Source organism: Pleurodeles waltl, chromosome 2_2, assembly GCF_031143425.1.
Source record: "Pleurodeles waltl isolate 20211129_DDA chromosome 2_2, aPleWal1.hap1.20221129, whole genome shotgun sequence".
In the NCBI taxonomy this organism is placed as follows: Eukaryota; Metazoa; Chordata; class Amphibia; order Caudata; family Salamandridae; genus Pleurodeles; species Pleurodeles waltl.
The window spans coordinates 298970356-298986497 of NC_090439.1; the positions used below are offsets into that span (position 1 = coordinate 298970356).

Genomic DNA, 16142 nt, shown 5'->3' on the forward strand with positions numbered 1-16142 from the left:
ACAGAAAGGCCGAGAGGCACGTTGCGGACCCTCCCCCCACCTTCCACTAACCAGGAATAACAGTGAGTATGAAGAGCAACCTGCCATGGATGGGGGGGTTCAATTCTACAACCTAACGATATCCAGAGCAGCAGCAAAGGCCTGAAACTTATCCCCATCATTCCTTCCGAGAAACACTCCACTGCACATTCACCATTCCTCCAAAAGGGAACCTAGGGCCAGACAATATTATTAACCCTAATCCCTCATACCATCAACCACCAGTACGGGTGGGCTAGTCTTCCAGATTCACGTTGGGTGCAGTGCATTTCTACTCGTTGAGGGCCCCATTTAAGCCAAGCAGCCTGGATCTCCGTGGTGGGCCCACCACAAAGACCAGCCATCACCTGAGGTGGAGGGGGGGGGGGGGAGGAGGGGATAAGTGGGCTGGGGGAAATAGAGGGGGGACTAGAGGAGGCCCAGGAAAGGTGGGAGGCTGAGAGAGGTGGCGACAATATTTGTGGTGACAGTGAATTGACAACGGAGGTGAGGGACACCTAAGCCCCTCCCCCCCACCACCCCAGACTGGATCTCCACTCCAATTGTCATGGTGAAACCTAAAGCCCAAGGCCACATGCAAGCCAACAAAATGGACAAATATGCAATAACTAAACAGGTCCCGCTGCCAACGGGGCCAGAATCAGCCAGATCAGAAGGCAGCAGAGGCTTCTCTGGGAGCTAAAATGGTGACAATCTCAGATCTCAAGAACACTCTGGAACCTTAACTAGATGCCATGACAGCAGATATCTCCTTCCTATCTGCAGACCTCCAGAAAATGGCTGATAAGGTTTCCACCGCCGAGACCAACATTCAGGCGCTTCAGTCGACCGCCAAGAGATTGGAAGTACAGGTGCAATATCTCACAAAGCAACACACGTTAATAGCTGCCAAGCTGGAAGACCAGGAAGGCCGAGCAAGAAGGAACAATTTTTGAGTGGTCACGATCCTAGAAGGAGTGGAGGGGGCTAGTGTAGACCTCTTTCTTGGAGACCTTATCCTTAATACCCTCCGCCCGAAGCACCTATTGAACGTTTTCTCTGTTGAGGGGGCTCATTGGGCACTGATTCCCCTGCCAAAGTCTGGTCCTCCAACCCACATACAAGGAGACCTGCACTACAAAAATGCCATAATTAGTTTCTTCCCAGACTTTACCCTTCAGGTCTGGAAGCAGCGCTGTAGCTTTGATGAAGTCAAGAAAGTCCTGCAAGCCGAGAAACTTGAATACATGATGCTTTTCCCAGTGAAGCTTCGTGTGCTAGCTGATGGCAAATCCTGGTATTTTGCCACACCAGCGGAAGCACTGGACTGGATCGTAGGCTGGTGCTCAGTAGGGCAACAGGCTTGAGAGGAAGGGACGAAAAGACACCCTGGTAACCAACGGATGGATGACCTCCCCCATTCAAACATGCAGAAACCGAGGAGAAGTAACGGGTGAGTCCTGGAGCTATATAATCTCTTGGTCAGTGGGTTGGGACCGCCTGAAGCTCAGCTGGCACAGAATTCATGGTGTGCGGAGGTGTGGGGGAGGAAGGAGTGAGAAATCAGACAAGACTCATCTTGGCAGGATGAAACGCAATAGCGAGACAGATTTAATCGCCTAAAAGGCAGGGGTGGGTGTTACGCAGGATGAAGGTAATGGGCAGGATGCTGTATGTTAGGCAAGTTTTCTTTAACAAAAGGGATAGGTGAATCTTTGCATCATTTGGCACATCTGGGCAGAGCCAGCCAACTCTTACCACCACTTAATGTTACAGTTTGGGCGAGAGGCACTCTGCAAGTTGGAGGGTGGGCAGCTGCAAGCCTACTAAGCAGGGTAGCAGAGGGTGAGGGACCAGTTGGGGGCACAGAGGTTTAGTTATTCAGGAACCTTTGAAGTTTCTTTAAAGTTTGCTCAAGATAATTACAAGAAGGGTGGGGAGAGAAGCCTTAGAGGGGAAGAGCAGAAGAGAGGTTGGACCACTGGGCTCTACACTCTCAGGCTAAGGCAGGACTGGACTCAATATGGCGAATATTAAGCCTTTACCACTAAAGGTCATGACGTGGAACATCAATAGCCTGGGCAATAAAATCAAACGCATTCTGGTCCAGCAATATCGCCGCGGGCATGCACCAAATATAGTTTTCTTGCAAGAAACCCACCTAAAGGGCGATCACCATAAGGCCCTGGATTGAATGGGTTACTCTATGCTGGCACATGCCAGCTTCACCTCTGACTCCAGGAGGATGGGAATTTTACTACAAAAGACTACACCTTTTATTTCTGGCCTTACGTGGACTGGCCTGTTGGGCCGGTTTGTGGCACCTGGCATGGCCAGACTCTAAATCTGTTCAGTATATGTGTTCCTGAAGCTACACTCAGATACCCTTCCAGCCCTTGGACTCTACTGTTACAATTGCCCCCTAAGATTCTAATATTGCATGAGACGGAGAGGTTGGGGGGGCACATGAACAATACTACAGACCTGAAGTATGACAGGCTGACTCACACTGGGGAGGGTACAGGCGTCAGCACACTCAAGTCCTTTGCAGAGTTGATGGGTCTGGTAGATTTGTGGAGAGCACACATACTATACAAGAGAAAATGCACTTCCCCCTCCACATCCCACAAAAGCTTTTCATGTCTCGATTTATCTGTTTACCCATCACTAAGAGGTAGGTAACTTTCAGGGGTGGCACATCCGGTGTAGACATCTCCAATCACTCCCCCGTGGATGTTACATTGATAGGCTCCATCAGAGACACGCTGCTAACACCTAGAATTGATCCATGGTATTTAAAGGAGAAAGGCTTCCCAGAAAAGATACAAGAGGGCGCAGAGCAATATTTCTCGAAAATCTGGGGACAGTGGCCTCGGCCAGTACTCTCTGGAAGGCCTTCAAGACGATAATCCGGGGGCACACTCAGGCATTAATAGGGGGCTTGAAAAATGAGTGTTGTCTTCAATATGACGCACTAGAGAAAGAAATCTCCAAACTAGAATCAGACATACTACAAGTAGGTGGCACTGATATGCGCCAATGCCACAGACTCCTACTCAAGCAACAAGAGCTGAAAGACTTAGCGGACAATAAGGCACAAGACCACATACTGGCTACGCAAAGGAGTATATATGAAGCTGTGGACAAAGGAAACAAATTACTGGCTTGGCTAGAAAAATGGAATAGGTGCAGGAACTGGGTTGCAGAGATATGTGATGAGGCAGGAATACGACATACTGGAAGTGATGTGATAGCGGAGGCCTTTGCCTCCTATTATGAACACATATTCTTCGCTAAGGACACATACATATGTGGACTGCACTGAACTCCTGGGGGACCTCCTGCTTGTAGAACTATCTAGTGCTGATAGGGGGCGGTTGGATCAGGAATTGACAGTGGAGAAAGTACAAAAGGTCATTAGTGAAATCCCATCCGGGAAAGCAGTGGGCCCTAATGGCCTACCTGTGGAGCTCTTCAAGTGCATGTCGGACACCACAGCACCTCATATGTTGGCAATGTTTCAAGCAGCTAAGGCAGATGGGATCCTACCGGCAGATCAAAAGCTGGCTACCATAGTGGTCCTACACAAAAAAGGCAGGGGCCCCACTTCCTGCAGCTCATACTGTTCCATATCGCTGTTGAATTCCGAGGCCAATGTACTGGCAAACATTCTGTTGAATACACTGCGGCCTCTCATGCCCAAGTTGATTCATCAGGACCAAACCAGATTAATGCCCCCATAGGAATACTAGGCTAAATTTGAGACAGCTGTATGGGATTTTGCATGCGACAGGGGCCCCAGGCACAGAGGAAGCAGCAGTACTCTCGCTGGATGCTAGGATTGCCTTTGACAGCATGGAATGGCCATATTTGCATGCAGTTCTCACCAGATTGGGTTTTGGCCCCCAGTTTTGTGCTTGGGTTCAGCTACTATATATTTGCCCACAGGGGAAAGTTAGAACCAAAATGGTGACGTCCCATTCTTTTTCACTCCACAGGGGCACTAGACAGGGTTGCCCACTATCACCCTGGTTATTTGCCCTTGCACTGGAGCCATTGGCCATCTGGGTGCGTCAAGACCCCCTCGTATGCGGTATACCCGAAGGGGGTTGGTGAGAGGTCCGGATATCCCTATATGCCAACGATGTCCTCCTATATGTCACAAAACCTCGCTGCTCTATAGATACACTGTTGCATATCTTCCATCTTCTTGGGGCCTACTCTGACTATCAAATAAATTGGGAGAGGTCTTGAGTATTTCCTTTAACCTGCAATGAAATGACCCTACCATCAATGTGTGTTGCTCTAGTGACTAGTGAGGGATTTCCCTATTTGGGAATTTATGTGACAGGAACCCAGCAGAGTTCCTCAAAAAAACCTCTATCCGCAACTAGATCGGCTCTGCACTGATGTTACACATTGGAGGAGGCTCACGCTTTCTTTGATGGGTGATCCGCCCTCTTTAAAATGATGACCCTACCCCGCCTGCAATAGCTACTCCAAAATACCCCATTCAAGGTGCCTCCAGACCTTTTCAGGAAGCTCAACGGTGAGATACGCAAGCTCTTATGGGACGAGGTAGCCCCTGCATATCCCTTAGTAAGCTGCAAAGGGGAGTATTCGATAGGGGTCCCTAATATACAGATGTACTACTGGGCGGCCTAACTACTTTCAGTTAATGATTGGGTGTTCACTGATATGGAGGAACCAGCTTATAGGGCTGACAAAGAGAAAATGGGAGATGGAGGGTACCCCTCAGTGCTATTCTCCAGGAAAAGGAAAGACCTGCTACCGCCTCATACGCAAGCCACAGTGAGAGTGTGGAGGGAAGCCACCAAATTATTAGGATGGTGAGGCACACGGACGACTATGACTCCACTCTGGTATAACGACCGACTAAATTAACTTCGTACTCTGAAGGGTTTCCATAGATGGGGATTACTCGGTATGGACCACTTAGGAGACATCTGGAGGGATGGGTTGATAATTCCTCTAGGGGACTTGCAGAAGGAATACAAGATGTGAGCCTCAGAAAGCTTCAAATATATCCAACTGGGCCATAAGCTTTATGGGTATCTACGTGTGGGGGACCATCTATCCGAATCCACCCCATTAGAAGACTGCTTACTATTAGACCCTACGCCCGAGAAGCCAATCTCCCTAATCTACAGAAAACAAATGAATAATTTCCCCCACCACTTGCATTCTCTCCACAACATGGGAGGGCAACGTAGGCACGATAGAGGATGACTATTGGCAGGAAGCCTTCCAGAGCCCTAGGAAAGTGGCAATCTCAGCTAGATTCCACCTTATTCAGCTTAGAATCATTCACAGATCATACTTCACTAGATCCCTCCTGTATTGCATGGGCCACAGTGATTCTGACCTTTGTAGAAGAGGGTGTGGCAGGGTGGGCAATGGTAATTTTTTCATATCCTGTGGGACTGCTTCGTAATCAAACAGTTTTGGGGAAATATCATGGCTCAAGTCACATGCCTCATCATCCCATGGAAGGCCAGGTGGTTGGTTTTGTACATATCAGGGGAGAAGCATGGCCATGGCATCAGAAGACGTGGCTGATGATGGCGGCAGGGGTGGCCATGAGTGATATAGCAAGAGACTGGGGAGCCTCTAGGCCCCCGGACATTCAAGCCTAGGAGGAAAACATGGATTAATGCCATCACGCGTAACTGATTATCTATCAGAGTCGGGGGTGACCACAAAAATGCGACAAGATATGGTCCCAATGGAGTACATATAGAGTCTTGTGAGGTGACACTAGATGATGGGTGAAGGGGCTGGATCGGGTATGAGACTTTCATTAGGGTATCGCTGAGGGACTGTTAGCGTTAGATAGGCTTATTTTCTAATGGGGTTTTCATTTTCTGATTTTGTTTTTCACAATGACAATGTTTGGGCTCTGCAAACTCGCTTTACTGACCAAGGTTCAAGTTCTGTGATTGAAACTGTTTCCAATGTATTATGCTGAGCAATGGTTTAACAAAAATAATTTAAAAAATAAATAATATCCAGTGTTCCTTTTTCACAAACCACTGGATGATCGACTGTCTCAGAAGGTTCACTGCAGCCACATCCTCTTTCAGTGAACAGGCGCCCAAGACGTCCACTTCCTTGAGATCGTACTGCTCTCCTGGACAAGACTTCTGTCCTGCTGTCCAGCTCCTGCCTTCCCATACCTCCTCACAGAGATTTGCTGTCATGTATAACCCTGAGCAACACATACTTTAGCTTCAGATATTGTAGATTTTGCTTCACAGCTATGAATTGTTTCGGCAGTTGAACCTTTTGCATGTAGTCAGGGACATTTCACATGATGTTCTCCACGTAGCAGGGAATCACCCTTAGTGTAAACCAGACGTAGTATTGTGTCCCTGTAACTCAGTATTTTTCAAATCATAACCCATGGTGGAGCGGCATAGAGACCACGGCCATACATACTCATCAATCACAAACAAAAGGGAGAGTGTGTCCAGCTGCAGTGTGACTTGAATCCATCGTTCCTGAACAGTTCAGGGGCAGTCTCCTCTGATCGCCATGGAAATCCCACAAAATATGTTATTCTATCTAAACCTGTTCTCTGTATCTTTAAGTCTGTATTTAAAGCAGAGGTGTGGGCCATGGTTCTAAGGTGGACCATTGCAGTTGTCGTTAGTGACCACTTATTGAATTTTCTCAATCCCCCCTCACCAAATTCTCTTTCAGCATCACTGTGTCAATCTCATATTCAAGCTTGTACTTAGATTGTTCTATGGCTGCTAGGATATGTGATCCTGTGAGTTCTGCTATTGCAAGTGTCTCATGACCACCCTCCATAGTGTCTCTCATTTCCCCACCCCTAAAACATCCAGTGTATTGATCCATGCAGGTCTGCTGCGTAGGCTGGGTCGGCATATCCCTATCAAAGTTTGTGCAGTGTGGATGCTGCCCACATTAAAGAAATATGGGAGCTCTTAATCAATTGTTTCCACCACCAGCCTACCACATGTGTATATGATTCACCAGATATCAATGCAGTCCAATTTTGCCAGTATGTCCGAAAGTGTAGTAGTCATCCCTGGTTTGGTATGGTGCTTAGGGGCATAGCTGTGCATATCACAATCAAGTGCATGATTAAAGTTGTCGGCCTGAACCAATGGTAAATCTATACATAAAAGAATAAGTTGAAAGGTGTTTCAAACAAAGTTTTATTGTCAATACTGGGTGCATACAAATTTAGAGTGCAAATCTCTACCCCATCTGTTAACCCATAGAGCAGCACATACAAACCCTCTAAATCCACAATGGAGTGCCTGTGTTGAAAGGGTATGTCTGGGGCCACTCATATTCTGACCAACATAGCGTATGAAGAATATGGGGATGCCATCCACGTTAATGAATTAAGGGGGCTCTCAATCGATTGCTCACACCACCAAGCCAGGACCCCCCACCCCCTCAGCCAGCAGAAGAGGAGCAGACCACCCACCTTTCCAGCGCAACATGGGATTCCTACAGCATGTCAGCCGCCAAAGAATCACATGTGATCCTGAAAAGGAATGAGTCCTCATTCATAACCATTTATAGTCTCACTAGGGCTGATTTTCTCTGCTGTCAGTCAACTCCCAGATAAAACAGGTGGGGAGGTTGTATTCCCAGCACTCAAGGCACTCTTGGTGGGGATGGATTATAATTTTGTCACACGTCTCTGGCCTCTGTTGCTCTAATCAGCCTCCTCCACATCACACACTCATGCCTTAGGCTCAGCCCTTATATTTGCTGTTTTTCCCCCCCCCCATATGCAACACCACAGGGTCTCAGTGGGAGGCAACCCATCAGTCAGTTCAAGGTTCTCAGGGTGATTACCTTACATGTCTGAGGAAGATAGCTGGGCTGAGATCTTGTTGCTGTGTTTGCTGTCAGGCCCTTGAGTACCCGGGACTGTCAGTCTTAGCAATCTCTCCAAGATCAGTTTGTCGACCCAGGCCACCTGTCAGTTACTTCTCTGCTGCCGGGTGAGAGGGGAATTCTATGCTCATATTGCACATGCTTAAGTTGGATATTCAAGAGGGGACCACCAAAGCCCAGTGCTTCATTTGTGTAACAAATGATAATTATAATACAAAATAAAATAAAATAATAAAATAAGTTCCAGGGCCCTTGTCAGGGGGCCACTGGAGCTTACACCACCCAATCACCCCCACAAGCGCTGCCAATGACAGTACCATCACAACTAACCATCACACTCGCACATGTGGAACAATTCAGACTTTATATATACATTAAAAATGACTGATATGTGCCACCCATGCTATTCTTATAGCCTTGAGTGACAGGTATTAGTGATTGTGATAACTATTTAATCATTAAATAATAACTGTTGTGCTAATCACAAAATTAAACAAACTGCACCACTATGTGGCAGCCAGTCATAAGCGCCTGTGTTGACAATAAAGTGCCAGTGCTGAGCACTGGAAACCACTGGCTCAAATTAAGCACTGCAAGTCAAGCTCAAAATGTGCAGTCAGCAAGTTGCCGGCCACCGTCCTTCACATAAATAAACATTAATGTGGTTCTGGCCTAGTATACTTCTTGTCCATTTGGGAAAGCATAAGCAAACCAATGCACAGAGCTACAAGACCACACCAATGGGAGCATGCACTTCTCAAGAATCAATTAACATAATATTCCGTTAAGAATTTTTTTGCCTTTAGCTTCAGTAGGTTGGGGTGGGGTGGGGTGACACTTGAGAACTTGAAACAGCAGAAGTGAGGAATAACGTTCCTGGTCTTTGAAGTTTCAACTTACAGGGAAATGTAAACATTTCTGTTCTGCACGGCAAGTCTTTTTCTATTTTTATGTTATTTGTATGTTTTAGATAACAAAATCAAGACAATGAGCATGTCAACATGGGAATGCATGGCAGAACGACTGGGCACAAGAAGCTGAGAAACTCATTTCTACAGCACACAAAGTTTTCAAGCGAAATTCCAGGGTTACAGAAATTTAACAGTAGTTACCAATGTACAATGAGATTGAACATTTTGCAAATCAGGTATATGTCACCCCTCTAGTATATGATAATCAAACAGTTCAACACTTCCAGTAGAAGTCAGCACAGGGCACCGCTGCAGGCGTGACATACCTTATTTTAACAAATAGGATCTCAACAGATCCCAAAAATCTTGTGGATGAGCCACTGGTGACATTTCGGGGGAAGTCTGCCACCCCATCTTATGGCCTCTTTACTTTTCCCCAAAGGCAAAGCAATGGCAGGAAATGTTTGAAATGTTTTCGGAATCTCAACATATCCCAACAGTACTATGGTGGGGTTGAGTCGATAGGTATGATCTGTCACTTTGAGTAGTGCCACCATAAGTTGAGACCTAAAAGTGGCCACTGCTGGGCAGGTCCATGCTACATGAAAAAAATGCAATCCCTTAGTTCCACAATGTTTGTATTTAGTGTTAACGCCATGATAATAGAGTGCTAGCTCTACTGTGGAAAGGTACATTCTATTTAGATACTTATAATGAATCAATTGATATCTGCCATTGGAGGATACCTCCTTAGTTTCTTGGCAGCAGAACTGCCATTGCTCATCTTTTATCTGCAAGGTGAGTCTTTAAAGGGTCTATTTTATGCCTCCATGGACATACAAAAGACTAAAACAAAATCTTCTGAAATGTGGGCGAGCAAGCAATGAAAGTAATCTTATGTCTGGAGCCTGGGAGAATGAACTTATAATTGTTCTAAGGTGCCCAAGGATGCAAAGGAGAAGCTGGTTCTATTCAAGAGCAGGACACCCGATTACCAATTTCAGTCTATGAAGGTTCGTCAATTAGCTGACTCCCCATGTCATGCAGTGTAGGGGTGGGGTGTATCAGATATCAATGCTTAAAGTGTCATTCAATTCCATGAACCAAGGCGATTGCAGAACAGGCAGAGGTCATTTGGAGTTAGGTAAAGCTGTTACAAGCAGCCTGGTTCTGTATACAAACTTTCAGAATACCTGTTGAAAAATACCTTAAGAAGAGGGCCAGCAATATTTATTAGGAAGTACTTCTGGAAAACTAATGCACGACAATTCATCCTAGCTGATTTGGCAGCATATACAGTACATTAATGTAGGTATCATACCACATTAAAAAAACTCCTAGTTTAAGAGAAGCCCCTGCGTACAGGGCTTATTTACGAATGTATGTATGCCTGTGAGTTATAAAACACAAAATCCGAAAGAGACACATCCCTGCAGAGGCAGGATTGTCACCCCAGCAGCAAGGACAATGGCATCTCAGGTTGGAGTGAATGGTGTGCTGCCCCTATCTTGCAGGAGCTGATTTTGTTCCTAGCGATAGTTGACTTTGAAGGAGAACTGTCTATCCTTCTAATCCACTTCTGCTTACTTCATTTCATAGTGTTGAATGTATTTTTACTCATCCTATTCTACTCGACCTATATATATATATATGGTATTTGTCCACCTCTTGTTTTCTGTGAGGGCTTAACTAGTGCTCTTCTGAAATGTATTCACTAGAATCAGCATAGGATACTCGTGTCCTCCTTTTGCAATTAAGCAATTACTCTGTCTGAATTTGAAAGCTCTTAAATTGTGATATATTTTACTAATTGTCTGATTCTGAATGAATATTTCTAAACTACTTTTAGCAGCTGTATGATCAGAATCAAATATTTAGCATAATTAGTGAACATTAAGTTCTGTAGGTACATTGTAATATGTACTTGAATTTCACTTGTTCGTTATCATTGTTTTAATTATTTACTTGTGCGAAAATAGGTCAAATATACACAGAATCGTAAATTATCATATTTGTCAAGTTTATTCTTTTTTTTCTTTTTAAAAGGAACCCATATTCCAGTCTTGAGGTGCATTGTATGTTTGTTTGCTCACTGTCGTCTGATCTCCATAAAAGCCTCTAATCTGCCTCCAACTATAATGTATGTAAATGTTGATAACAAACCTATAGAGAGATTCAAAATTATTTCAGACTTTAACACTGAGAAAGCAGACCTAGCAAGATGCCATGACATTTATGTTTACTGTAGTCTGTAGTGTCTCAGTAGGAGAACACTGCATCAAAACGACACTATAAAATCAAGACAACTACCAAAACACGATTTAAGACACAAGGTAACAAGATCGGAGGTGGATCTAGAACGCTACTGCAGGAGACTTAAATGGAAGATGATGAACTAGGAATTCGTTTTGGTCAATATTTTTCTTTTTAACGTAAGCCAAGTAGAACATAATAAAAGCACTGACCACTGGCATCTCAGGGTACAACAGCAAGCACACAACTTGTAGTGGATGTTAACCTCTTAGCTGCTGGGCTTTCCCCCCACCCCCCCAACCCCAGTGCTGAGCCCTTTTTTGGCTATTTGGGGTAGTTCGCGCTTAGGCCTTCATAACTTTTTGTCATCATAAGCTATCCACGCCAAATTTGCGTCCTTTTTTTCCAACATCCTAGGGATTCTACTGGTACCCAGAGTTTGTGGTTTCCCCTGGAGGAGACCAAGAAATTAGCCAAAATACAGTGAAAATTTCGTTTTAAAAAAGAAAAGAAAAATGGGAAAAAAGGGCTGCTGAAGAAGGCTTGTGGTTTTTCCCCTGAAAATGGCATCAACAAAGGGTTTCTGGTACTAAAATCACCATCTTCCCACCTTTCAGGAACGGGCAGACTTGAATCAGAAAACCACATTTTTCAACACAATTTTGGCATTTTACTGGGACATACCCCATTTTTACTATTTTTGGTGCTTTCAGCCTTCTTCCAGTAAGTGACAGGAATGGGTGTGAAACCAGTGCTGGGTCCCGGAAAGCTAAACATTTCTGAAAAGTAGACAACATTTTGAATTCAGCAAGGAGTCATTTGTGTAGATCCTACAAGGTTTTCCTACAGAAAATAACAGCTGAAATAAAAAAATATTGAAAGTGAGCTGAAAAAACCAGCAGTTTTTCTCCACGTTTTACTCTGTAACTTTTTCCTGCAATGTCAGATTTTTTAAAGCAATATACCGTTACGTGTGCTGCTGGATTCTTCCGGTTAGGAGGATATATAGGGCTTGTAGGTTCATCAAGATCCCTAGGTACCCAGAGCCAATAAATGAGGTGCACCTTGCAATGGGTTTTCATTCTATACCGGGTATACAGCAATTCATTTGCTGAAATATAAAGAGTGAAAAATAGGTATCAAGAAAACCTTTGTATTTCCAAAATGGGCATACGATAAGGTGTTGAAAAGCAGTGGTTATTTGCACATCTCTGAATTCCGGGGTGCCGATACTAGCATGTGAATTACAGGCCATTTCTCAAATAGACGTCTTTTTTACACACTGTCTTACATTTGGAAGGAAAAAATGTAGAGAAAGACAAGGGGCAATAACACTTGTTTTGCTATTCTGTGTTCCCCCAAGTCTCCAGATAAAAATGGTACCTCACTTGCGTGGGTAGGCCTAATGCTCGCGACAGGAAACGCAACATGGACACATCACATTTGTACATTGAAATCTGACGTGTTTTTTGCAAAGTGTCTAGCTGTAGATTTTGGCCTCTAGCTCAGCCGGCACCTAGGGAAGCCTACCAAACCTGTGCAGTTTGGAAAAAAACACACGTAGGGGAATCCAGGATAGGGTGACTTGTGGGGCTCTCACCAGGTTCTGTTACCCAGAATCCTTTGCAAACCTCAAAATTTGGCCAAAAAAACACTTTTTCCTCACATTTCGGTGACAGAAAGTTCTGGAATTCATTCCACTCAGCGTTCCCCCAAAAACGGTACCTCACTTGTGTGGGTAGGCCTAGCACCTGCGACAAGTTATGCCCCAAAACACAACGTGGACACATCACATTTTTCCAAAGAAAACAGACCTGTTTTTTACAAAGTGCCTAGCTGTGGATTTTGGCCTCTAGCTCAGCCGGCACCTAGGGAAACCTAGCAAACCTTGACATTTTTTAAAACAAGACACCTAGGGCAATCCAAGTTGGGGTGACTTGTGGGGCTCTGACCAGGTTCTGTTACCCAGAATCCTTTGCAAACCGCAAAAGTTGTCCAAAAAAAAAAAATTCCTCACATTTCGGTGACAGAAAGTTCTGGAATCTGGGAGGAGCCACACATTTCCTTCCACCCACCGTTCCCCCAAGTCTCCCGATAAAAATGGTACCTCACTTGTGTGGGTAGGCCTGGTGCCCGCGACAAGAATAGATCACACAACGGTCAATGTTGGACCTTACACGAGGCAGCTGTTGACCCTGGGGTGATCCATTCCTGATGCAGGCACTAGGTATAGGCACTCAAGTGGGGTAGTGTTTTTATTAGGACAGGTGAGCAATCACTGGGTGGTAGGAATTTTGTGGATCCCAACATATTCCTGTAGTTTGTGTGACAGAAATGCAAGAAAAATAGAGTTTTTATTCAACATTTCAGCTTTGCAGGGTATTCTGGGTAAGAAAACATTGGGGAATCCTAGTTCCCAGAAATGTTTGGGTTTAGTATGTTTCTCTATATAGCCGCCGAACCCAGGACCAAAAACACAGGTGCCTGCCTTACAAAATCAGTTTGTTTTGTGATAGATAATTTTGATGTCTCCACAATACGATTTGGGCGGTGGAATTTGGGGCTGAACTAAATTTGGGAGCTCCCAAGAGAGCACTCTCTCTCTCTGCTTGCCGCCGCATTCACCTGCTCTCTAGGTTGGGCTAACCCACTATTACCCCGTTGCACAGACTGTGCTTGCGATGGGACAGCAGGACTGTCCTCATCACCTCCCTCATAATTTACTGGAAGAGGAGTTATCGAATGGGACTCCTCCGACTGAAAAATCACTCCCAGAGTCTGCAACATTGGCCTATCCCTCAGATGCTGTCTCAGTATCTGATGTCTCAGTCTCTGATCCTATGTCAGAGCTGTCCTCTATAACCCGAGTGACGGCAGCAGTCATCCATCAAGATGCCATCTCTGCTATTGGCTAAACTGTTGCTCTAAAACACTAGCCTACGTAGACAGTCACAAAATCGATGGTGTATGTGAGATACGTGCAACAGTAGAGGCCACCTTACCTGCGCTTCTTCCCTCAATCAGCACGTTCTTTCAAGACACTCAAAAAACACCTTGTCACATACCATTCATCACAGTCTTTAGCACCTCCTCACTTATATGGTTTTCCTGGGGGCCGATCGCAACCCCCAGGGAAACCACACATGTATTGGCAAAAGTGCTCTCTCTCTCATATATATATATATAGAGAGAGAGAGAGAGAGAGAGAGATCTATCTATAGATATATCCATGTAGATAGATATATCTACATAGATATCTCTCTCTCTCTCTATATAAATATATATATATATGTATATATATATATATTTATTTTAGTAGTTGTATGGTTTCCTTGGGGGCCAAAATGGCCCCCAGGGAAACCCTACAACAAATAAAAAATAAAAAATATTGCCCACGGGCGACCCCCTGTCCATTTCTTTTTATTATTATTTTTTTTTTTTTATAAATAAAATGTAGCCCCGGGAGGTGCGATCGCAACCCCCCAGGGGACACCTACCTTTCTTTTTTTTTTTTAAATATGCCCCCGGGGGTTTTGGGGGCAGGAAACACTTTCAGGGAGGCCTCGTAAGAAAGGGGAGAGTCTCCCCTTTCTTACGAGGCCTTCCTGAACGTGGGGAAGGCCGTTTGGGCCTGTTTTCCCCATCGGAGCAGGAAGCGGTCTTGCAGCCGCTTCCTGCTCCAATGTGGAAATCAACAAAGTGACGTCAGCGCACCTCGCGACACGCTGATGTCACAAAGGGGCGGGTGGGGGGCTGGGGGGGACACGGAAAAGCTTCTGTGTCTCCCGAGGATTAAAAAAAAATAAAAAAATCCTCGGCTGCAACGCACCCGAGGATTTATTAACCCCCTCCCTGGTGTCGCCCACTGGTCGTGACCCGCACCAGGGAGGTAGTGTGGGCGTCAGCCAGTGGCCGACGCCCGTATTTAAAGGGTTAATATATTATCTGACTTGTTTGTTTATTGACATATCAAAATAATGTATCTCATTATCAAGAATAACAATCTTCCTGTGGTACATACAAACAGCGTGAACGGAAAAGCGGTAGGACAGTGGTTTCCAATCTATGCACCATGGAACCCCTGTGCGCCCTCAAAACTCGTCATGACACAGTTTGGGAGCCACAACACATTCACCACCTTCTTTTGTTTTCTTTGGGCACTAGCCAAGTTAAATATGCAAATGTCCTTAGCTTAGCACAGGGCGGTAATATATTACTGGGCTGGGAGACTCGATTCTCCAGAAGTTGTTTTTATCGGAGAGCAGCCTTTCCTTAGCAAAACATTAATGCTCAACTTTATCAAAACTGCACCAATGGTTTCTTATGAAAATTCTGGTTATACTTTGAAACGGCTTGGGTCAGGTATATCTTTGTTTGGCTTGGCGTAAAATGACCAGTTTTATGAAAGAAATCCTGGTTAAAACGGTTTCCTTTCTTTTGCACGAATAAAGCTGTTTATTTTGCAAATGGCCTGAGGCGCCTGGACCCTTGGCATGGTCTAGTCCTCATTCCTTTCTTGATGTTGCTCCCCAGTTTAAACGTCCCATCTTACACAGTCACTTATGCAAGCCTTTCAATGTGAACTCTACAAGCTTTTGAATTTTAGGCGCATGCACAAGTATCTTTGTACAATTACTGGTTTACCAAATGTGCTCAAACTACATTATGTGAGGTTCTGAAGTACAGTGCCGTTACCTTAAAGGAAATTGAATTTTTCCTTAATTCGCTTATCTCGAGGCAAGGAGTTTTAACCTATTAGACACATCTTTTTGACTTATCAGCAATCTCTAACATTTTACCTGTGCAGTTGATGGGGCTTGGTAGGGAAACTGATGTAGCATAAGCTTTTGGCTGTTGCCTGCCGGATACAGGTTTTAGAGGGTGGGAAAACAAGACGCATGGTGGAATGTCAACCTTTCCCTTTTCAGTGCAAGATCCCTAATGCATAGCTCATTGTATTGTACACTAAGGTATATAGTTTATCACACGCACATCTATGCGCTGATGTGTATGCAGCTTACTAAGTGTACACAATAAGGGGCATAGTTTTTGTGAATA

The 16142-nt window shown here is 44.8% G+C and overlaps 1 protein-coding gene across 4 annotated transcripts in view; it reads right to left on the reverse strand.

Annotated features, from left to right (window-relative positions):
- Nucleotides 1-16142, reverse strand: part of MPPE1 (metallophosphoesterase 1) — a 442317-nt gene that overhangs the window by 342439 nt on the left and 83736 nt on the right. The window lies entirely within an intron of this gene.